Raw genomic sequence first — 409 nt, 5'->3', positions numbered from 1 at the left:
GCCATATCAAAAGATAATTATAAGAAACATAATTATTATTTATTAATAATTAAATAATTAAATATTAATAAGTAAATAATTATTAATAAATATTCACCGCGAGATATAATCAATCCCACGTTCTCATTTAACATTAACATTTTAACATTTAATCGAATCATGCACTGAGAAAAATGTTGTTAACTTGACTAAATGCGCTCAACTAATTACTATTTCTTTAATTGAAATATTGAAATATTTAAATTAAATACGACCTTTTAAATCTAACATGATATATTTGATTGAAATACTTAAATATTTCAATTTAAAAAAAAAATGGTAATCAGTCGAACGCATTTAGTCAAGTTAACAATCTTTTTTTTCTCAGTACGCGAACCATCTAATAATCCATCTTCCCTACCCCCTTATT

Source organism: Formica exsecta, unplaced genomic scaffold (assembly GCF_003651465.1).
Source record: "Formica exsecta isolate Colony F162 unplaced genomic scaffold, ASM365146v1 scaffold423, whole genome shotgun sequence".
Taxonomy (NCBI): Eukaryota; Metazoa; Arthropoda; class Insecta; order Hymenoptera; family Formicidae; genus Formica; species Formica exsecta.
The sequence above is the reverse complement of the archived record's forward strand: the minus strand, read 5'-3'. Positions refer to the sequence as shown.